Below are 23925 nucleotides of genomic sequence, written 5' to 3' on the forward strand. Positions count from 1 at the left end.
CCCATCACATATAGATGTTTAGGGTGTGTTTCCTAAGACCGAGATCTTCTCCTACATAACCAAAGTACAATCTCAAAAATAAAAAATATTAGCATTGATAAATTACTACCATTTAATCCTCATGCTCCATTCCAGTGTCACCAGTTGTCCCAGTAACAGCCTTCATAGCAAAGATTCCAATCTAGATTCTTGCATGGCATTTCCTTGTCATGTCTATTTAGCTTCCTTTTGTCTGGAAAAATTCTTCATTCTTTCCTTGACCTTCCTGACTCTTGGAAACATTACAGGCCAGCTTTGGGGTGGGATGTCCATCACTTTGCATTCGTGTAATATCTTCTCATGATCCGATTCCAGTAATGCATGTTTGGCAGGGGTGTCACAGAAGTGATGTTAGGACCTTACATCCCATCAGAATGTTCATACTCAGGTTGTGTCTTCCAGGCTTCTTCACTGTAAAGTCAACTTTTTTCCCATTTGTGATTTACATGTTTTCTGGAGAGGTGTTTTGGGGTCACGTAAATATCCTGTTCTTTGTCAAACTTTCGATTTATTCATTTATTTAGTCATATCAGAGTAGTCTCATAGCGTCAAGGGATTGTAATCTATTGCAATCATTGTTTGTTTTGATGTTCCAATTGTCCCCAGTTTGACCTGTGGCAGCCCTTTCCAGCTGGCTCCTGTGTCATTTTGGCCTGTCCCCATCAGTCTTTTTTTATTTTATTGAAGTATATAGTTGGTTTACAATGTTGTGTTAGTTTCTGGTGTACAGCATAGTGATTCAGTTTTATATATATATATATATGTGTGTGTGTATATATATATTCCTTTTCATTTTGTTTTTCTTTTTTATATATATTTTTATTGAACTATAGTCAGTTTACAATGTGTCCATTGGACCACACAGTAGGATCTGTGTGTACAGCATAATGCTTCAGTCATTCATGAACATACATATATTTGTTTTCATATTCTTTTTCACAATAAGTTACTACATGATATTGAATATAGTTCCCTGTGCTATACAGTATGAACTTATCTATTTTACATATATTAGTTACTATCTGCAAATTTTGAGCTCCCAATTTATCCCTTCCCCCCACCAATAACCACAAATTTGTTTATGTCTGTGAGTCTGTTTCTGCTTTGTGAACAAGTTCATTTGTCTTCTTTTTTTTTTTTTGAGATTCCACATATGAGTGATATCATACGGTATTTTTCTTCTCTTTCTGGCTTACTTGACTAAGTATGACAATCTCCAGGTCCATTCATGTTGCTGCAAATGGCATTATTTTATTATTTTTTATGGCTGAGTAGTATTCCATTGCATAAATATACCACAACTTCTTTATCCAGTCATCTGTCGGTGGACATTTGGGTTGTTTCCATGTCTTGGCTATTGTAAATAGTGTTGCTATGAACATTGGGGTGCATGTATCTTTTTGGATTAAGGTTCGCTCTGGATATATGCCCAGGAGTGGAACTGCTGGATCATATGGTAAGTCTATTTTTAGTTTTTTGAGAATCTCCATACTGTTTTCCATTAACAGCTGCACCAAACTACATTCCCACCAACTCTGTAGGAGGATTTCCTTTTCTCCACACCCTCCCCAGCATTTATCGTTTATGGACTTTTGATTGATGGCCATTCTGATTGGTGTGAGATGATGCCTCATTGTAGTTCTGATTTGCATTCCTTTTTATTTTAGGCTATTACAAGATATTGAATATATAGTTTCCTGTGCTATACAGTAGGACCTTACTGTTTATCTTATATATAGTAGGAAGTAAGTCAGACAAAGACAAATATCCTATGCTCTCACTTATATGTAGAATTTTAAGTGTAGAATCTTAAAAAATAATACACATGAACTTATTCACAAAACAGAAAGAGACTCCCATCGTTCTTTGAGCATTTCTTTGTTTCCTGGCACAACAAGATGTGCCAGGCTCGCCTTGTACTTTCCCTGTCCCAGTCCTGGAATCAGCCTTTACTCCAGGAAGCCCTGGTATATTTCACTGGAGAATGACATTTAGAAACCAAGAGTTAGGAGCTCCATGTGATCAACGCTATTGGGCTCTTCCTGCACCCAGGCTCTTTCAGTGGACAGAGATAGGGAATGTGTGTGTGTGTGTGTGTGTGTGTGTGTGTGTGTGTGTGTGTGTGTGTGTGTGTATGTCTGTATTTGTTTCTACATCTATCTCTCTATATTGAAAGCCATGAGTTTACACTGATGTCTCCAATGCCAGCCCAGCACTACAGGGTTCATTCTTGTTTTCTGCCTTTGCGGAGTTGTAGCTCATTTCTCCAGCAGTGAGAAATCTGGCTCTCAGTGCCCTTAAAATATTTACTTATTTGTCCGATCCCCCTGAAAGTAACCATTCTCTTATGGCTGTCACTGTCCACACCGCTGGCCCCTGGGGTGGATGCCCCGCTCACCCTACTTGGGCTCTGACACCCTGTTTTGGGCGCTGCGCCCCCTCCGCCCCTCTCCAGCCCCTCTTGCATAACCTACTTGCTTGTGCTCAGGAAGAGGAAGGAAAGGAAAAGGAAGAGATTGATGTGGTTTTTTTTTTTCCACAATATGGGCATTTAATAATATGTTGATCCAGGATCCCATAATCCTATTTGTTATGTGTTGCAACAAGATTTCTTCTGGCACCAGGGAGGAAGTGTTATCACATCATAGCAAATGAGTTAAATATTTGGGGGAGACTGATGTGTTTTAAATAGATTAGATTATTGTTTTCCTCTTCCAGTTGCTACTTCTAAGCTCCTAGCTATTCTTCCCTTTCCTTCTCTGTTTCTTGTTATAAAATGCCAAGTTCTGCATCACTGAAGTATTCTATTATTAAACTGGACAGAACTTTAAAACGTTTTCAGTATAGTGCTCACCATAACAGAAGTCAGAGAAAGAAGGAAAAGGAGGAGAAAGAGGAAAAATATGCAGAGCAGGAAGACCTAGTAAAATCAACAGAAAGGGGATGGTGTAATCTCATCTCTGTATTTTTTTTTCTAAGGTTTGATCTTTGAGGTCCATGTTTGCGCTTGAGAAATGGATTTCAACATCAGGCAGGGCTTTCTGGGGACAAGGCAGGTGTGACAGGGGACAGGGAGGGAGGCTCTGCCCGAACTGGCCTTGCTGGTTTCTCTTCTTCCCAGGTTTGTGTTTTTAATGAAGGGCTTATTTAACCTTAATTACATAAGTAATACATGGATACCTTCTCACTGTAAAAGACTCAGACACCATAGAGAGAGAGCAAAAAACTCTTTTGAGAAATGGGCAGTCAACCAGCTGCAGATGGAGGAATTTGAAGGGCAACGTGGCAATGTTTTTCAAAATGACAAATACACATCACTTTTTTTTTAATTGAAGTACAGTCAGTTACACTGTGTCAATTTCTGGTGTACAGCACAATGTCCCAGTCATGCACATACATACATAGATTCATTTTCATATTCTTTTTCATTAAAGGTTATTATTACAAGATATAGAATATAGACACTTTTGACTTGGCGGTTTTCCCCTTGGGAATTCCTCTCACAGGAATGGATCATGTGGCCATCACGAGATCTGCCCAAGTGATATTAATTACAGTAGTGCTTGTAATGGCAAAAGATTAGGAATCACCTAAGTGTTTATTAAGAGGGGGCTGGTTAAGATACTTATGGTACATTCAGACAGTTTGATGCTCTAAGGACATTAAAAAAAAAGAGGCACATCTCTATGCATTAATCTAGAGAGGTCTTGAAGATAATATTATTGTTAAGTGAAAAATTAAAGCAGGGGGAGTGTATCGCGCAGAGTGCATGCTAAGTGTGCAAAAGGCCCTGGGTTCAATCCCCAGTACCTCTGTTAAATAAACAAACAAACCTAATTCTACCCCCTCCAAAAAAATTAAAGTAAGATGCAGAGCTGTGTGCCAACATTGTGTAAAAAAACGATCCACGTATGAATGCTTGTATCAGCCTAAAATAGCTCAAGAAATTCCACCAAGGCAGTAAATATTCTTGCTTCTGGAAAAGAGATTGGGTAGCCACAGGATGGGCGTGGGATGAGATTTTTCTGTCCTTTTTAATGCGTCCTTTCCATCCTTCCTGTGTGATCTTGAATGAGCCATGTGTCTTCTCTGAGCCTCAGTTTCCCTGTTTGGAAAGGACTGGTCATTAAAAGGGAGACTGGAGTTCTTATTCCAGAGCTGACATAGTAGGCTTTGCCACCCCACCCGCCCTGGTCCGGGACTTCACAGGGAACTCACTCCAACGTTCTGCTTCATCCGATGATAAAGAGATACATGCAGCCACTATGGAAAACAGTATGGTGATTTCTCGAAAAACTATAACTAGGACTACCATATGACCCAGCAATTCCACTCCTGGGTATATAATTGAAAAACCAAAGACATTTGAAAAGATACATGCACCCCAACGTTCATAGCAGCATTATTTATAATTGTCAAGATATGGAAGCAACCTAAGTGTCCATCAACAGATGAATGGATAAAGAAGCTGTGGTACACACACACACAAATATTACTCAGCCAAAAAAAGAATGAGATGATGCCATTTGCAGCAACATTGATGGACCTAGAGATTATCACACAAAGTGAAGTAAGTCAGACAGAGAAAGACAAATTTTATATGATATCACTTATATGTGGAATCTGAAAAATAGTGCAAATGAACTTAATTACAAAACAGAAAGAGACTCACAAATGTAGAGTTTTGTGGTTACCAAAAGGGAAGGGCGGAGGAGGGATAAATTGGGAGTATAGGATTAACAGATGCACACTACTACATATAATTTAGATTAACAGCAAGGATTTACTGCATAGCACAGGGAACTATATTCAATGTCTTGTAATAACCTATAATGGAAAAGAATTTTAAAAAATTTACATATATATGTATAACTGCATCACTTTGCTGTACACCTAAAACTAACACAATATTGTAAATCAACTATACTTCAATTAAAAAAAAATAGAGGATTCAACGTTTACAGCCACCAGTCTGCAGCCAGATGCACAAGGGGTTTTTCCTAACTCCTTGGCAACCTATGGTGGGTAAGAGGGAAAATAGCCCAGTCCTTTCCCACGTCTCTGCATTCCCACCCACACCCTCCTGCTTGGGTCCCACTGTGGGTTTCCCCTTCAGGCTTCTTAAGAACTATCATCATTCTCTCCCCGCAGAGACCTCTAGTGAGTAGGGAGTGGGCTCCCAAGGGCTGTCACTTACCCAGCCTAATAAATGATCTGTGAACGAGCCCCTCTTGGTCCTACATGCCAGGAGCTCCATCGCCTGGTCTAAAATGCTGCTCTTCCTCCAGTTTGTGACTTTGGGCAAGCCCCTTCATCTTTCTGTGCCTCGGCTTTCTCATCTACAAAATGGAAGCGATTCCAACTTCATAAGGCTGTTGTGAAGATATACTAATTAGCTAATGTGTCTATATCTGCTCTGTCCAATAGGGTAGCCACTAGCCACCGATGGCTACTGAGCCCTTGAAATGTGGCTGGTCTCAACAGAGGTGTGCTGTCAGTGTAAAATACACACTACATTTTGAAGACTTAGTATAAAAATGTTTTAAATGTAAATACTTCATTCATAATTTTTATGTTGATCACAATCTCAAATGATACTATTTTGGATGTGTTGGGTTAAAATAGGATTAATCACCAGCTTCTTTTTGCTTTTTGGAATATAGTTACCAGAAAATTTAGAATTATATATGAGGCTCAAGTTTTATTTCTGTTGGTGCTGGTTTAGAAAAGCACTGGGGACCCCAATGTTAGCTGCTACTATAAGCAGCCCTCAGAGCCCATTTTTGTTCCAGCAGCCACCTGACTTTTTTCCCCACAGTGTTATCAAGCTATAATTGACAAATAAAAACTGTATATTTTTAAGATGCACAAAATGATGACTTGATATATGTATACATTGTGAAACGGTTACCACAGTCAAGCTAATTAACACATCCATCACCTCACATAGTTACTATTTTTTGTGAGTGTGGTGAGAACACTTGAGATCTACTCTCTTAGCGACTTTCAAGTAAATGATACCATATTATTAATTATAGTCACCATGCTGTATCTTAGATGCTCAGAACTTACTCATAACTAGAAGTTTTTCCCCTTTGATCAACATCTCCCCATTTTGCCTAATTGTTACTTTGATTGTTTTCTGTTTGTTGGGTGGGTTTTTTTAGAATAAGAGATTAGGACAGGTGGCCAGCAGATAGAATTCTGTGTGACTCTTGCATGTCTCTTAAATCTATTCATTTCTTCCTTTTCTGCCTCCTGAGTCCACGCTCCCTCTTCTCTTGACTTCTCACGTCCCATGGTGGGCATTCCTCCTGGCCACCAACAGTCAGTCGTCTTCTACTGCTGGGCATTTGGGAGGATCACCCTTCCCCATGCTTGGAAGAAATACAGGGCCAAATGACTTGCTGTGGCCAATGAAATAGGAGCGGAAGGGACATGTGGTGCTTCCGGTTGAAGCGTTTCAGCTGATGTGTGTGATTTTGCACGTTCTCTGTCCTTGTTGACCACTGACCTTCCATATGGCAGAGCTTTTGTCAGCCAAGGTTGTAGGGTGAGAACAACGTGGAACAGGGTGACAAATAATGCGCGAGCAAGGAATAAACCTTGTTTGTTGAGCCACTGGATTCTGGAGTTGTCACCACAGTATAAGTGAGCCTATCCTGACAAATGTGTTCCTTCACCCACCCCCTGCCTCACTTGCTCTGCAACTGGAATAGTTTGCAAATCTGATCAAGTCCTCCCACTGTCTATGACCTCTTCATGACTCCCCAGTACTGTCAGGATATGGTCCAAATGCTTTACTGCGGTTTATGGAGCTATACCTGCCCTTCCACTTCGTGCTGACTGCTTCATGCTTCTTCAGACTCTTCTCACCCTTTATTTACATTCGTATTCCAGTTGTGCCGAACTTTCAGTTTACTATAAGCATCCTACTCTTCTGCTCACTTCCTGGATTTTCCACGCTCACTTCCTGGGCCATTTCTTCTGCCCAGAATGCTTTTCTCTTGTCCTGTCCTCTCTCTCTATCTGGTTGACTCCCACTCCTTTAAGACTCAGCTCGGGTAACCTCTCCAGCAGAAAGCCTTCTCTGACCTCCAGTCTGGATCTGGTGCCTCCTTTGGGGCTCCCGCAGCCCCTGCGCTTCCCCCATAACTGTTCTGATCGCTCTAGATCATCTTTATTTGAGAAACAAGTCTGTCTCCACCACTGGACTTTGAGTCCTCTGAGGGCAGGGCTGGGCACAGAGGAAGGTTTCAATAAATGTTTGTTGAATGAATAGTAAATGAGTCCAGATGTTAAACAGGTAACTTTGTCACAGGATTTCTGAGAAGTGGGGCACTGTCTTTTCTTTTCTCTGCGTTTTTCTACAGACTGCCTTCCTTTAGAGCTGGGACTTGACAGTTGGCATAATTTATTCCTGAATGCTTCAGGGAAGTGACTGTGGTTTCTGTGGAAAGTCCCAATGAAATTCTTATTTTCTTGGCTCCTCTAACCAATTCAATCCAAAATTTTTTGCTGATGCCATCCTCATCAACCTTTAGTTTTACATTTCCCAAACTTTTTTAATGAAAAATTTCAAACAGAGAGAAAAGCTGAAATAATTTCACAGTGAACACTTGTGTACCCATCACCTAGATTCTTCCATTACCATTTTAGTCCACTTGCTTTATCACACATCCACCTTTCTTTCTATCTCCTTGTCCATCCATCACTCCCTCTGATTTTTTGATGCATTTCAAAATAAGTTGGCCATCACCAGTACTCTTCCTTCTCAACACTATGGCATGTGTAAAATTAATGAGAGTTCAATATTTATTTATTATTCAATCTTACTTATTTGTTTTTACTTTTCAAGTTAAGTTTACATACACTGAAATGAACAAATCTAATGCACCATTAGAGTTAGGACAAATATGTAGATTTGTGCCAGCCAGATTCCTGTAATGAATCCCAAACTTACCATCACTTCAGAGGGCTGCCTTGCACTCCTTCCCGGTCAATTTCTGGGTTTCAGAGAGGAGTATGGGAGGTAGGGGTAATGGGGTGGAAAGAGGGCGGCTGGAACTTGAAGACCCTCTTAGACCATGAAGAGGAATTTAATTATAAGATGATGATATTATTAACATGCTAAGTATTTTCATTTGCTTCTTCAGAGCCACACTCCCCCTTTCCCTGCCATACTCTTGGGAATATGATCAGATCTTGAGAGGCTGCTCAGTATGGACTACAGTGGGCTTTCTTGACCTCTAGCTTCCTGTTTGGATTTGTCACTGACAAGAGATTGGAGGGAGGAGTATTTATTTCCCCAACTTCCTCCCTGATGTGGAGGTTGCCTCTGGCTGGCTGTGTCTTTCCACCTAAGGCCATATCTCCTGTCCTGAGGTCCACTCCACACATGTTGAGGTTCATTCAGACCTGGAAGTAATCAAAGCTCCCATCTTTGTAGTCTTGAGGTGATTCACCACCCTTATAGTTTCCCTGCTTACTGCTCCACCTTTGTAAATAGTCTTTTTCTTAAACTCTCCCCAGTCATTCAGTTTGGATTTGCTGTCTGCTTCCTGCTGAGACCCTGAGTGATGCAGCAGCTAGCTGTCCTGAGAACGTCCTGTGTCTGACACTGTTCCAACTGCTTTATAGGAAACAGTCTATTTAATCTACCTAATAATCCTATGGAGAAACAGAGGCCTGGAGAGGTGATGTCACTAGCTCAGAGTTTCAGAATAAATGAGAAATGGATTCAAGATTTGAACCTTGCAGGCATCTTAACTGTTAAGAGTAACTGAGAACCATTGTGGGAGTTTAAGCCAGGAAGTCAGGTTAGTGTTTTGAAATCACCCTCTAATGGTTGGGAGGAGCACTGTCAGCTGAGTTAGCATGGCTCTACTGGGACTCTGCAGAGAACTTCTACTCTGTGGCTAAAGCTGGGACAACATATATATAACTAAATCATGTAGCAGAGACACAAATAGAGTCAGCTTAGAATCCAGGATGTCTTCCTGGAGGAAGTGATGTTGAAGCAGGGCCTGCAAGGCCAAGTAGCAAAGGCCTGAGAGAATCTGCTTTGTTCTGGGCAGTGGGTGCAGCTTTGCGTGGGAGGGAGTCACGAGATGAGGCTGGGGAAATAGGTCAGGGCCTGCTTGGGAAAGAACTGTGGCCTTGGGACACTGTCCAATAACCGAGTTTGGAGCTTGTGAACCAGCCAATTTCAAAGACAAAATTGGAGGGTCAGATACAGGGGTGGTTAACTTTTTATTCTGTAAGCATGGACTGAAAAAAAGAGAGAGAGAGAGGGAGGGAGAGACCATTTTTATTCATTCTGAAAACTTTTATTGAGCACCTATTGTGTATTAGGGCATGTTCTGGGGCAAGGTCTGAGTCTGTTTTCCCCACTGTTGTACCCTCAGAGTCCAGAGTCACAGAAGGCCCCTAAATGAAGGAATGAATGAAATTAAAGACAACTGCTAGGGCAAGGTCAGTGCAGGACAGAGCTGCTGGGAATGAAGTCGAGGTGGGTGCAGTTGTAGAAGAGTTTGGAGCTGGAAAGGAATAAAATTAGTCTTCAGTCTTTATATTATTATTAATCTAAAAGATAAGATATTTTATTTTTATGATTATTTCCTATATTCTGGGGATAGGGAGAGGTTGGGGCTCATACCACAGAAATACCCAACTCTGGAAAAAACATTATGCAAATGTCTATGCATGTTCTAGGGCACAGTCCTTTTGTGCTTTCTCAGATCCCCTTGGCTACCTCCCTCCTCGTGAGCCAAATAAGAGAGAGGTGAAGTAATTCACCCAAGGCCCCAAAGTTGGTGAGTTGCAAAGCCAGGATTTGAATCCTGCGCAGACGGGCTCAAGCTCTTGTGAAAATTTATAAACAGAAGCCTCGTTTAAAATGGATTCAGGAGGCCCGAGGAGGGAGCTCTCGAGCCCTGTCACTCCAGGCTAATTGCAGACCTGCAGGAAAAGAGGTACCTTTGCATTTCCGAAAGGAACACGGTTACTACTTTACTACTCAGCAGGAGGAAGGAAGAATTTCTTCTTTCCCAGCAGCTGCCCAGCCAATGAGAGCCTGTCACAACTCAGCCAATGAAAAGACACTGTGCTATGAACTCCAAGTTTCCTCCTATGAACTCTTTGTTTATAACAGTCCCTCCCAACTCCCCTTTCTCCTCTATAAAAGAGAGTTCCTCCTTTGTTCTCCAGACTTGCATATGATTCATCATAGATTGCGTGTCCTGAATTGTAATTCAGGACCTGTGCTGTTCCTGAATAAATCCATTTTGCTGGTAAAATAACTGGATGTTTTACTGTTTTAGGTCAACACTCTTAACCATTTTCCTCTAGGGTTTAGATTACCTTTTTCTAGAGTTTCGTGCTTCTTCTAAGTTAATGCTTTTTCTTTCCTTTTATCCCCAACAGTGTTAGCAATGAGTTTGGTGAAGTTGTTTTGCAACAGGATAATTTGTTTGATTGCATATTTGTATCAAAGTCTCATCTTCTTTAATCTCACAGGTACCAAAATTCAGAGCAAAGTAAACTCTCAGTCAGTTCCCCATATCTGAAAACTACCATTTCCTGGAAATGGTAGGTGTGTTTTACTGAAATATCTGATCAAAGGTTTTTAAAGTAGTATCTCAAGAGGTGGAGGGAGGGGGCCGAGTGGGCAAGACAGCCCTGTGGGGCAAGAGGGCTCCAGCCGTGGAAGGAAAGGAGAGAGAAGGAGACATCTTTCCACAAAGGAGTGGCATGGGGTAAACTGGAACATTCCAGTAGCTTCCCTTCTTGCTTAGGAGAAAGGCCCTGTGGGGTCCAGTCTCTGCTACCTGTGTGACCTCACCTCCTCGCACCCTGCCCTTTGCCTGTTCCACTCCAGCCATGCTCCTCATGATCCATTCCCAACAAAGGGCCTCGAAATTCAAACAATGCCGACTGGAGTCAAAGTGAAAATTTCCCTTTGTCAAGATTCCCCCAGTGAGCCTGTCTCTCCTTAGTTCCAGGAGGGGCAACCACCCACGGGCATTTTTCTCTTAGGGACCCTGGAACAGGACACTGCATTTTGTGGGTGAAAATGCCAGTGGTAAAGAGAAAGCTGACACTTACTGAACACTCATCATGACCCAGGCACTGTCCAGAGCACTTTCCACATATTAACTCATTTAATTGTCACGACAGTAAAATGCAGTCTCCTTAATCCTCACGAACCTGTCACTACCCGCTGCTCACATCACCTCCTGCCACTCTCCTCCCTGCCTGCTTCACTCCAGCCTGCTTCCCATTCTTCCCGCACACCAAGCTCATGTCCGCCTCCAGCCCTTTGTGCTGGCCGTCCCTTTGGCTGGGAAAGCGCTCCCTCTCCACGTTCAGACGGCTTCCTCTCTCTCTTCATTCCCGTGTCGGCTGGAATGTCACCTCCTCTGGGTGGACAGGTAAGCCCATTCAGAGGGCAAGCAGAGCAGCATCTTTTTTCCTGAAGCCCCAGTCCTCCCTCCCTCTCCACTGCTTTACTTCTCTTCATAGCAGTTCTCTGGACTGATTTTCTGTCATAGATCTATTTGTTTTTTTAATGCATCTGCTCCACCTGAATGTCAACTCTGTGAGGGAGGAAACTTTGTCTCATTGTTGTTTCCTCCTCACCCAGAGCAGTAGAAATTCAATCAACATCAGCTCCTGAATGAGGAAACAGTCCTGTTGGGTTAGAACTGCTATCATCCCACTTTACAGATGAGGAATCTAAGGCACAGAGAAGTTAAGTTACTCAGTTGACAAATGGCAGAGATGGGATTCAAATCCAGGCAGCCCAGATTAAAGATTTGACCAGGGACCAGGGGGTTTCCCATATCATTTAGTTTTTGCTATTATAGTGCTGTGTAACAAACCACCCCTGACACTCAGTTATATTTATTTAGTTCATAGGTTTGTGGTGGGCAGTTTAGGCTGGGCTTGGCTGGATGGTTCTCCTTGGCTCAGCTGTGCTTGCCCACATGTCTGGGGCTCAGCTGTTGGCTGATCTAACCTGGTCTTGGCTGGAGTGGCTGGGAGACTTGGTTTTGCTCCACATGTATGACATCTTCCAGCAGACTAGCCCAGGCTTGTTCCCATGGAAGCAAAGGTACGGGTGGAAATGTGCCGGGCCCCTCAATTAAGACGTAGGCTGGAGATTGGCATTCTGTCACTTCCACCTCATTCTGCTGGTGAAAGCAACTCACATGCCCAAGCTAGAGTCGTCTAACTGTGAAGTTACTCAGTAAAGAGCATGGATACAGGAAGGGGTGAGGAATTAGGACCAACAGTACAATCCACCATGGTTCCTACCAGCTTAAAGATCTTGGGCTCTGCTCGTCAACAGGAGAGGTCAGAGGCCATTTGGGAGAGGACCCCAGGGAGCTCCTGTGTCATGTGTCTTTGAAGAAAACTCTTAGGCTCAGGGTGGACAAGGTTTGTGCAGAGAAGGAAACAAAGTAGTAGAGGGTGGCTGGGGAAGAAGCTGTTGTGTCTGCATTTCTTGTTTGGGTGTGGCTGTCTAGAGGAAGCTGGCAGGAAGCTTGGAAATCATCCACATTTGCTGGTTGAGAAGTGAATGCCTTGATATTATTTGATCATAGTCACTGCATTACCTGATTTGAAGTTTTTAATCTAAGTGGATTCATTTAGATCTAAATATTTATCTATCAATCAATTATACATTGATTTATCCTTTTTTTCATATTCTTTTCCATTATAGGCTATTACAAGGTACAGGACGTTATTGTTTATCTCTGATAAGATAGTTTAAGTGCTTTTTTTTCCATTTTAACCATCTTTTGTTTATTTGTTTTTTTAGGAGGGAGAGGGATTAATTAGGTTTATTTTTTATTGTTATTTTTTTAATGAAGGTACTGGGAATAGAACCTAGGACCTCATTGCATGCTAAGCACTCACTGTACCACTGAGCTATACCCTTCTCCTACCCATGTTTTTCTTAATTTTTGCCTTTAGCTCGATTAAGTATTGGTTTGTAAATATAGGTGCAGATGAGGGTTTCACGCATCCTAAGATCTTTTGATCAAAATAGTTCCTCCTAGTTCTTGTGTAAGCTTGGGATCTCAAAAACCTGCATTCCATCCTGCATGCCCTGTGAAGGCCACTTAATTGTGACAACAGCTCTATAAAGCCAGATTATGATTGTCTCCATTTCTCAAGCAAGGGAAATTCAGTGGTTTCCACAAGCCAGTTTCCCAGAACTTTTGCTGCTTGTAAAAATGATCGGAGCCAGATGATTCTAGAACTTCCCTGGTTTTAAAAAAAAAAGCAAGGCTGGCTGGGCTGTCACCAGCAGATTAGAGACAGCTGTTCTGGCACAGGGGCCTGAGGCAGGGACGCAGGCACACTCTCATCTCTCCAGCCTCATAGGATGTAGAATGGAGCTGGTTTCATCTGTAGCTGTCATCTTTTTAGTAACTGTAGGCATGGGTTTTTCCTGGTTTGTGGTCTCCTGGAGTAGCCTCCCTATCCTCAGGGCTTTGAGGAGCTCAAGTCTGTTGTAACAGTGATACTTTTACAGCTAATCTGGCAAACCCAAGCCCAATCTTTCACATTTGGAAGATATATTATCCCTCATGGTGCCTTTGGAGTGTTAATTAATTTCCCTGGGTCTTACCAATCAGAACTCAATGTTTTTGGTCCTTGGTCTCAGAGCAATGGAAGACACTGGTATGTCCCAGCCATACAGAGATTTTATTCTGGCCCAAAGCAAAGAACCTGGGTTAAGTGTTGGGCTTTTGCAATGCTGAAGATGCTCTTGGATCTCCCCATGCCTAGCACTGTGTCCCTAAGGACTTCTCCAGCACTGACCATCAGACCAGGAGCAAAGGTCCTATCACCCAGGACACTGGACCTGGAAGGACATTACCAGCCCCACACCCTGGCATCCTCATCCTGTGCCCACTACCTCCTGGGAAGGCTGCCCAAGGATTACAAGTGCTTCCAGACAGAACCTTAAGGCAGCTGGCATCTTGCAGCTTGAGTTCTGAGGGTTCCACACTTCCCAGCTGCCAAGGGGCGAGATCCTTAACTTAATCACACATGCAAGATCCCTTTTGCCATGTAAGGTCACATACTTACAGGTCCCAGGGATTAGGATGTGGACAATTTAGAGGGACGTTGTTCTGTCTCCCACACTGAGGCACACAGCTTTGGTCCCCACAGAAAGACTCTCGGCCACAGGTCCAGACCAGCATTGACTGTGGTGACTATGCGTGGACCAACAGGTTCTGGAAAAGAACACAGAAACTAGACTGTGATCTCTTATCTCCAGCTCAGCCAGGCTCCCCATACCCAGAAGAAGGGGATGCTAGGTCTTCCCCTTTTGGTTACTGAGATTTCATCTCTTAATATTATCTGGGTAATGACTTTCAGCTCTTCTTCTGTGCCAGGTGATTTTTCTGAGAGCTTCACGAAGACTCTAATTTCACACAAACAACAGCCACACCACAAGGTATGTACTAATATTATTTCCACTGTCCAAATGAGGATACTGAGGCACAGAGAAGTTAAGGGACATTCCCAAGGTCGCACAGCTAGGAAATGACAGTGCTGGGATTCAAGCCCTTGCTTTGAAAGGGCTACAGTCTTCTGTAGTGAGGCCGGCGTCATTGAACAGCATTCCCACCCTAGACCCATGCTCTTCTTTTCTGAAGCACACAACCCTCCACCTCCAGTGATATTTCTAAGTGGGCAATATCATCTTCAGCTGGTTTTCCCTCCTAGCGACTTGGTGAGAGAGACTTGAGAAAGGAGCGAGCCACCTTGGGGTTTGAGAAAGGAGAGAGCGCCACCTTGTGGTGAGAGGGGGAATCTGAGAACCTGGGCCCAGTTCTCCCTGTGTGCACCCAACCTGTCCTGCTATCTGGTATTTCGTGTCTTGAAAGTACCAACAAACTAGTCCTTTATTCTACTCTACTTATTCAAAACATTTTTAAATTTAACCTTTTATTGGCATGTAACTTGGAGCACAAAACTGAGGTGTATAGCTTGATGCATTTATACATATGTGTTCATCCATGTCACCACCACCTAGGTCCAGATATATAGAACATTCTAATCATTCCACAAGGTTTCCTTGTGCCCCCTTCCAGTCAATAGCACCCAAGGGTAACCACTTTCTGATATCTCTCACGATGAGTTAGATTCATCCGTTTCTGATATTTATACAAAAGGAATCATTCAATTATGTACTCCTTTGTCTCTGGCTTCTTTCACTCTACATTATGTCGTAAGATTCAACTATATTGTTGCATACGGCAAATTGTTATTTTTTGGATTGCTCTGAAGCATTTCCTCTTACAGATGTACCACATTTGTTTACTCAAGTCTACTGTTGATGGGCATTTGGGCTGTTTCCAGTTTTTAGCTGTTATGAATAGAACTGTCATGGGCATTTTTGTGCATGGATATACACATTCATTTTTCTTGGGTAAATACCCAGATGTGGAATTGTTAGGTCATAAGGCAAACATATGTTAGTCTTAGTAGGTACTGCCAAACTTTTTTTTTTCAAACCCATACTGGTATTTTTTAACTCTGTGATATAATTATTTCTGTATTTTAAAACCAGTCAGAAATCTGAGTCATTTGTCTTGCAACATATCGAGAAAAGCAAAACACTGCATTAAAATTTGTCTTGAACAAAGGTTGCTCATTTCTCCATTGTTCATAAAGCTGCCCACGTAATTTATTGTTTTAGTTTGCATTTCCTGGGTTCTCAGGGAGGGAAATTGAACATCTTTTTTAATCTGCTTATAGCACACTAGATCACTTATGGGTAACGTTGTGGTCTAGAGGCCTGGGTCCACCATGGGGCGGGGTAGGGGAGCACTACCACCAAATTCTGCTCCACGTGCATCATTTACATACACCATTGTACACTACAGTGTGGGGGTCCTTCCTTTCTTCCCTTAGAATATCTTTTTAATCAAAACTTTCTTTCCTAAGTATCCCACCTGGATTTAGCACTTAATTTAAATTTGAACCCTGGAGGAATAGTGAGGACACCCTATAAAAGTAGTGACCATAATCACTGAATAAATATTTACTGAGCACCTGTTCTGTTTCAGGCACTGTTCTAGTTACTGGGGCTACAGCAAAGAACAGAACAGACAGAAATCTCTTTTCATGGGGGGCTTGTTTTCTAAGGAGGGAGACACTAAATGCGGTAAACAAATGTGACATATGATGTTGACAAATACAAAGGAGAGAAAAAAAGGTGGAGAAGAGGTTGAGGAAGATGGTTGCTGTTTTAAATAGGGTGGTCAGAGAAGGCCTCCTTGAAAAGGGGACATTTGTGTAAAGACCTGAAGTAGGCACCATGAAACAGAAGGAACAAGCAAGTGCAAAGGTCCTGAGGTGGGAGCATGCCTGGTGCTTTGATGGAACAGGAAAGAGGTCAGAGAGATAAAGGGGTGGTACAGAGAGTGTAGGACTTTGTAGGCTGTTGTAAGAGCTTTGACCTTGACACTGAGTGAGATGGAGAGCCATTGCAGGGTTTTGAGAGGAAGATTTAGACTTATTTTTAAAAAGGATTGCTCTGGCTGCTGGGTTGAGAATAGAATGAGACTAAGGGAGGGCAAAGGTTGAAACATAGAGACCATTACAATAATCAAGGTGGGAAATGGCGGTGGTTTGGACCTCGGAAGTAGCAGTGGAGGTAATGAGAAATGGTCAGGTTCTGGAGAAAATCTGAAAGTTGGACATGCCAATGGGTTGGAGAAGAAAAGCAGAAGATCAGGCATAACTCTAATGATGTGGTCTGAGTAGCACACTTTAAAAAAAAAACTCTTCTTTTGTACAATTTCAAACACATAAGTAGACAAAAATAGCATAGGAAACTCCACGTAGCTACCAATGAGCTTCAACAGTTATCACCTTATGGTCAATTTCATTTCTTCTATGCTCCCACCACTGTCCATCCCATATTATATTGAAGCAGATCTCACACTTTGTTGCATTAAATTTGGAAATCCTTCAATATATTTCTTCAAAAAGATAAAACTCCCTTTTAAATAAAAACGCCACAAAACCATTAGTATACCATTAACTGTCAAAAAGACCACCAGAGTTTCAGCAGTGCCACAAAGGGGAAAATTAAATACGGCTACTTGAGATGGGTTTTTTCAAAGCAAAAAATCGGCTAAGATTGGGCAAGAATGATGGCACAATGATTTGGGGTTGGTGAACACAATGAAACGTAGGTCTTGAAACAAGCCTTGATAAGCAAACTATTGTGTAGTAAGTGAGCTTTTTGCCTGGGTGAGCAATTTGTTATCCCAATAGAGGAGCTGTTTGCCCAGGTGAACAAATTGTTTGCATAGATAAACTGGTTTGCATGAATTTCCCGGAGTAAATACTGAGTTCTTTATTCTTTTACAGACTTATCTTTCTAGGCAAGACTTTCTTGAAACAAACCATTAAGTCATATTGAAATACATAGTTTTGATTCTCATATATAATAGAATTTAAAATACCTAGTATGGTAAATAGCCAATCAATGAATAGACTTTTCTACCTGTCTCATAGAAATATTTTTTTCCTGGTTTTTAAAGTCAGGATCCAAATGAGGTTTATACATTGCACTTGATTTTGTGTGTTTAAGTCTCTTTTAAGCTATAGCTTCCTTTGTCTCTCTCTCTTTTTATTCCACTAAAATTAATTTTTGACAGAGCCAGGTCATTGTCTTTCAGAGTTCCTGTGGTCTCGATTTTCTGTTTGTACCCCTGTGGTGTCATTTAACATGCATTTTTGCCCCATGAATTCCTTTTACTTTGTTAGAACTACTGATCTAAGCTACTCAGCTTAAATAAATATGGCAAGCAGTGGGAAGGTGGTAGAGTAAGAAGCACCAGGAATCTGTCTCCCCATCTAGACAACCATTGCACTAGCAGGATCTGTCTGATATACCTATTTTGGAACTCAGGAGTCTGTTGGAAGCTTATAACTTCCAGGTCTTACAGCTTCTAGGGGAGGACTTCCAGCTACCCATCCACCACTCCCAGCCGTATGACTGTTGCTGTACATGTATTCCTGGAACAAATTGCATGCAGTTTGTAGGAGCCAGAGTGGGTAACAAGGACCCTGTCTTTCAAATACTGGGGAATCTGTTCTCTGACCACTGATTGTTGCTTCTGATCACAGAGGTCCAGACAAAGGGGTGGGCAGCCATAGTTGTTGCACCTTCCCCCATTGTTAAAATCCCCTCTCTCTCTCCAGCTGAAGTGACTTCCAGGGAACTTAAGGGACTAGTACCTTTTCTCCCCACTTCATTTTTACTTTTGTCTCTTTAGAGAGCCAGACATTAAAGACTAGGAGATTCAAAAACAACTACACATATGGGAAAAATTAGAAAGTTACTGTGTATATTCAAGAAGAGGCTCAGAAAAGACCTGAGAACTTAAGTTTACATCTCAGGCTGATCCTCAGCACAGAGACAGCCTATGACATTAAAAAAAAACCAAACCCCCACAAAAACAATAAACAAAACCAATAAAAGCATCAAACCTTCAAGGAGGAGGAGAATATGATGTTCAGAATGACCACATTCTTAGGTTCAAATGTCTAGTGTTCAACAAAAAAATCACAAGGCATACAAAGAAACAGGAAAGTACGCCTATTTAAAGAAAAAAAATCAACAGAACTATCCTTGAAAAAGACCTAATTCTAGATATGTTAGACAAAGGCTTTAGAATAACTGTCTTAAAATGCTGAAAGAACTAAAGAAAGATGTGGAGAAAGTCAAGAAAACAATGTGTAAACAAAATGGAAATATCAATAAAGAGATAGAAAGCCTAAAAAGAAGCCAAAAAGAAATTCTGGAGCTGAAAAGTACAATAACTTGAACAAAAAATTCAGGAGAGGGATTCAAAGGCGGACTTGAGCATGCAGAAGAAAGAATCAGTAGACTTGAATATAAAACAGTGGAAATTCTTAAGTCTGAGATAGAGAAAAAAAAAAAGGTTGAAGAAGAGTGAACAGAACATAAGGGACCTGTGGGATACCAATAAGCAAACCAACATACACATCATGGGAGTCCTAGAAAGAGATGAGAAAGAGAAAGGAGCAGTGTGAGAATCTTTGAAGAAATGATGGTTGAAAGACCACCAAACTTCATGAAAGACATGAACATAAATATCCAAGAAGCTCAGCAAACTCCCAGTAAGATGAACTCAGAAAGAGCCACACTGAGACCCATTATAATCAAACTTTCAAAAGACAAAGACGAGAAAAATTTTGAAAACAGCAAGAGAGAAGCAAATCATCACATACAAAGGATCCTCAATAAGATCACGAGCAGATTACTCATCAGAAATTTTGGAGGCCAGAAGACAGAGGGTTAATATATTCAAAGTGCTAAAAGAAAAAAAAAAAAACCTGTCAACTAAAAATTCTATATCCAGCAAAACTGTATTTCAAAAGTGAGGGAAAAGTTAAGACATTCCCATATAAACAAAAGCTGAGGGAGTTCCCGACCACTAATATTTCTTAATTATAACAATCAGTGTTTTCACACTGCCTAAAAGGCCTTCATACACAGTTCTGCTTTATTTTAAACAGGATTTGGCATAAGATTCTGTGTTTGTTTGTTTGTTTTTTTAATGGTTCTGCTGCTAGAAAACAAGAACAAAAACAAAAACTTGGGTTTCATTCCTAGCTCAGCTACTTCACTGTGTGACCTTGGGCAACATACATAAACTCTCTGAGGCTTCATTTCCTTCTGTATAAAAAAAAAGTTAATAAATAATATCCTGCTCAGAGAATAGCAAGGGAATGAAAGTTTGAGCATTAAGTGAATAATGCCAGTACAGCTCTTAGCATATACTTGGATCACGGCAAGTGTTCTGTAAGCACTAGCTGTTATTGCCATCAGTTTTAGTTCTCTGAGTCAGTGATTCCAAATTAAAAGTTTCCCCAGCTGGTGGAGGGGAAATTGAGTCACGTTCTCCCATATTACTGGTTTTGTGTGATATTCATATTTAATCTATTGATGTCATTGTTAGCTCTCCTAATTCTGAGCCTGCGTAACTTTCCTTTGAAAAATTCAACTTGGATGACATATTAATATTTTAATATATTGTGGCATTCTCTTTTCCTGGTGATATAATTATTTACGCAGAAAATCCAGTAGACTTTTTTTTTTAAGGAAAGTAAAAATGAGAGAATTTATGAAGGTGGCTTTTCTCTCTTCTGAAAACAAAGGAAAGTGAACTTCATCCAGCTGTTTTACCTGAATCTGGATTTTCTCTGCATTTTGTTTCTTGGTTTATTGTCTTTCTCTACGTCAAAGGCTTTTCACTAATTTAAAGGAATTGGATATCTTGAAGTGCTTGTTGCTTCCTTCTCTGTATGGCCTCTTTTCTGCCTCTTTGTTCTTTTATTAACTGATATTTCTTGATTTCAAGTAGATGTCTTTACCTTTAATCTGGTTAGAATTCTCTGAATCAGAAGAAATCATCTTTGAAATGTCTCTTTTCTTTTCCTAAATTAGGGTCACTGTCCTACAACTTGAAGATTCAGACTCGCTCTCTGCTACCCATCCCAAGCCTGCTTGACCTCAGATTATACCCAAGTAAATACCACTGGAGAAGAAAGGATTGATTTATTGAGCATCTTATGAGTTTATAGAATCCCCACCAAAATCTTGCAAGGGGAGTCGACCATTCCCATTTATAGGAGAGAAAAGCAAGATTCATAAAAGATCATTTTTTTTGGCAAGATTGAATTTGAAACAAATATTCTTAGAACGACATCACATTATCTCTTTAGTGTTTTTGTATCTACATGTCTTAAATACACCGTGGAGGGCAGCATAGTACAGATTTAGGATTTGGAATCTGATACTCCTGGGTCTGATCTTCATCAGAACTTTTATTAGCTGTTACATCCTGGGAAATGTATTTGACTTTTTCTGAGCTTTTGCTCTCTTACATATAAAACGGTGCTATTTTCAGTCCTTCCACTAAAACTGTGATAAGACTCCATGAGATGGTTCAGTGTGAAGTCCTCACCACCATGTTTGGCGCATAGTTAATATTACAGCTCTTCTCTTTCTCTCTTGCATTTCCTTCCTCTTCCCTCCTCCCTCTCCCCTTCCTCTTTCCCGTTTTCTCCATCGCCCCACTTTTTCTGCTCTCACCCTTCTCTTTCCCTTTCGTCTCCTCTCCTCTCTCTGCTTCCATCACTCATCACCTCCTCTTCTCCTCTCAGTCCTCATCACTAACGCCTTTTACATTTCTTTTGTTTTTGTGAGGCTGCTAGCTTCCTGAAAGAGGAGAACTAAGAGGTGCATTCCTGGGAGGATTAGGTGTGGTTGATGTGGAGTAGAAAGGAATAAAGGTGATACAACGGACAGAAATGATCAGCTGAAACAGATGCTACATACGCTGAAAGTATCAGTGATAGAATTGACTCAAGTTAAGGCAAGCAACAAGGGTAGCTCATTTTGTGTGTGTGTGTGTTAGGATGGGGTAATAATTGATAAACAAACATGGCTTTTTCTTGAAGATAGGTATATGTCCAGCTCACACGCATTTGCCAAGGGAAAATGGCAAAAAGGAAACGGAAACATTGTAGAATTATCTTTCCAGTTTTGCATATTTTACCTTCATCACTGTCTTCTATGAGAGTTGCTTTTTGTTCCTATAATGAGAGTAATTAATCTGGAAAGCCCACAATAAACACAGTGAGCTTTGATAATTCCATTTTGAAACTCACACACAATGTGGGAGCCCGTGATTGGGTTAACAAATTGTAACAGACCCCAGCCGCTTGTCTCCTTAAAGGAGAGCAAATGTGCTTAGTAACTGCCTTACTTGCATAGTTGAGGTTTTAGATAGCACTCTGCTCGTTGCAACGACCTAGGCCCTTGGCTATAAACTCTGGGCGTGCCTACTGTTAGACAGTCTTCTATCCCCAAAGCAAGGAACTGGCTGGTCTGGCGGTCTGCTTTAACAAATCTGTAAGATTATATCTTGCTCCCCTCTTCCCTTGACTTCCCTAAAGTTAAACTGTAGGCCCCCAAAGGAACGAGTCTTGGGCTGGAATGCTAAAGACGTTATAAAAAGCTGCAGACTCAGAGGTGAGAAGGCTGATTAGCCAATGAGAGGTAAGATCCCCAGAGGGGGGCAACCTAAGACAGGCACAGCCGCATGAGCCTAAGAAAAATGTCAAGCAGCTGCTTCTCATACGTTCCGCCCTGATAAGCTGTAAGGCTCGCTGATGCCAACACGAACATGATTTACCAAAACATAAAGGGTCTTCTGACCTTGAGCCAAACTCTACAATCTCAATCCCACTCTGTCTTTCCCTAAATTCCTGCATTCCATCACACAACTGTCAGTGATTTCTCCTTTGATTGTACACAATAAATGTGGGAGCTTTTGAGAGGTTCGTGGAGTTGGCTCCCGACTCCCTCTTGCTCTTGACTTTTTCCACAGAGTCTTGAGTAATTCATTCCGTCTCGGTGGGACTTCTGCTGGCCAGAACCCACAACTGGTGACGAATCCACAATACAACCCATAATATTTGCATGTCACACTAAAAAATTTCTACTATATTCCCCTTCCAAAAAAAAAAATCAAATGTAGAAACTCCGTTAAACTAAGATCCCCAGTGAGTCTTTTCCTAGCATCTTTGAGTGTTAAAAATGACCTCTTGTTTTCTGTGAAAGCCTGGACTCACTGAGAAATTTATGCCAGGTCTGAGAGCTAGAAATAGATATATATACAGGGAGATAGAGATGAAGATCAGAGGGACAAGAGAGAAAAAGGAGAGAGAGATTTTTTTAGTGTAGGGTGTGGGAACAGAAACAGTGAGTCATAGCAGATTCCTGATATTAGGAGGAGGTTGGAGGTCTGCAGTTGCCAGAGAAGTGGACCATTGTTTCTACCCCTTACAGTTCAATACTGCTGGATGGAGAATCATGAGGGAACTAGCCATACTCTTCTGATCATCTGCCATTCACCCCACCTTAAATAGTATGAGATGATGAAATAAACAACACCCAATGCTGCACAGTTGAGATCTGACAGCACAAGAAAGCTTCGAGGAAGAGGACATTGTGCACCACACAGGGCCCCCCAGGGATGCTACACTTAGGTGCAGAGTGGATAAGTAGGAGCTGTAGGAGGCAGGCTTTGTAGTAATAAGAGGGGAAGTGTCCCTTGTTTCTTTTAGTTTGATGGAAAATCCAATCATGAAAATTCATGAGATAGATGCAGGGGGCTAATATGTGTATAGATTAATCTCTGAGCGATGTCTAGGACTTTCTGATTAGTATTAAGAACATTCAATCCCTAGAAGAGAAGAATTCATTGTGCATTTCTTCTGCTGTCTGAATAATGGTCCAGGCCATGCGACCCAGTGTAAGCACTCAAGAAACTTACTTTTTTTTTCTTGTTTTTAAAAAGAGCTTTATTGAAGTGTAATTTGCAAGACACTCAAAAATCCACCTGATTGATCCGTACAGAGCATTACAGAAAGGAATTCAGAAGACCTAAATCAATGGAAAGACATCCCATGTTCATGGATGAGGAGACTTAACATTAAGATGGCAATACTCCCTAAGTTGATCTTATTATTATTTCTGCCCCTTTCTCTCTTCTCCTTCTGGTATTCCCATTGTGTGTATGTTGCTAAACATCATAGTGTCCCACAGGTCCCTGAGACTCTATTGAATTTTCTTCATTCTTTTTTTTTTCTTTTTTTCTTCAGGATGAATAATCTTTATTGATCTATCACCAAGTTTGCTGATTCTTTTGCTAGCCCAAATCTGCTGTTGAACCTCTCTAGTGAGCTTTTTACTTTTGTTATTATCCTTTCAAACTGCAGAATTTCCATTTGGTCTTTTTGAAAAGA

At 41.3% G+C, this 23925-nt stretch overlaps 1 long non-coding RNA gene across 2 annotated transcripts in view; it reads left to right on the top strand.

The window, feature by feature from the left end:
- The window catches only part of LOC140698075 (uncharacterized), a 56196-nt gene that overhangs the window by 3654 nt on the left and 28617 nt on the right, over positions 1 to 23925 (top strand). For both annotated transcript variants that reach the window (XR_012075504.1, XR_012075505.1), the window contains exon 3: positions 14457 to 14518. This is a non-coding gene — a long non-coding RNA (uncharacterized lncRNA). The remainder of the gene's footprint in view (positions 1 to 14456; positions 14519 to 23925) is intronic.

This window comes from Vicugna pacos, chromosome 9 (genome assembly GCF_048564905.1).
Source record: "Vicugna pacos chromosome 9, VicPac4, whole genome shotgun sequence".
NCBI lineage: Eukaryota > Metazoa > Chordata > Mammalia > Artiodactyla > Camelidae > Vicugna > Vicugna pacos.